The following is a 425-nucleotide window of genomic DNA, read 5'->3' as shown; positions in this document are numbered from 1 at the left end:
GAAAATCAGATTTCAGTGAAATTACTTTCAAAAGAAAAATAGAGTTTTTTTTTTAACATAAAGCGTAACAGTTACCTATACAAAAAATAATAAATTATACGTATTAACCGTTGAAGAAGGGAAGAAAAAGTCGTCGTCGTCAGGGTCGCTTGGCTTTGCGTTTTTGGCGGCTAGTCTCAAATCCATCGATTCCAACGGATCATTCATTCTTCTCTCCTTCTCTCTCTCCAATTATCCTCTTCTCCCTTTTTTTTTTTTCCTTCATCTTTTTGTCTTCTCTCTCCGACCTCCTCCTCCGAGAAACCCATCATATCTCCTCAGAGTTTCTCGGAGCCCCGTCAGAGATCGGGTTTGCTTTCTGGATCTGTCTTCGGATAATGTGATGGAAATCGAATAGCACATAACGCCTTTTTGCCCTCGAGAGT

Source organism: Camelina sativa, chromosome 19 (assembly GCF_000633955.1).
Source record: "Camelina sativa cultivar DH55 chromosome 19, Cs, whole genome shotgun sequence".
In the NCBI taxonomy this organism is placed as follows: Eukaryota; Viridiplantae; Streptophyta; class Magnoliopsida; order Brassicales; family Brassicaceae; genus Camelina; species Camelina sativa.
This window is presented reverse-complemented; position numbering follows the sequence as displayed.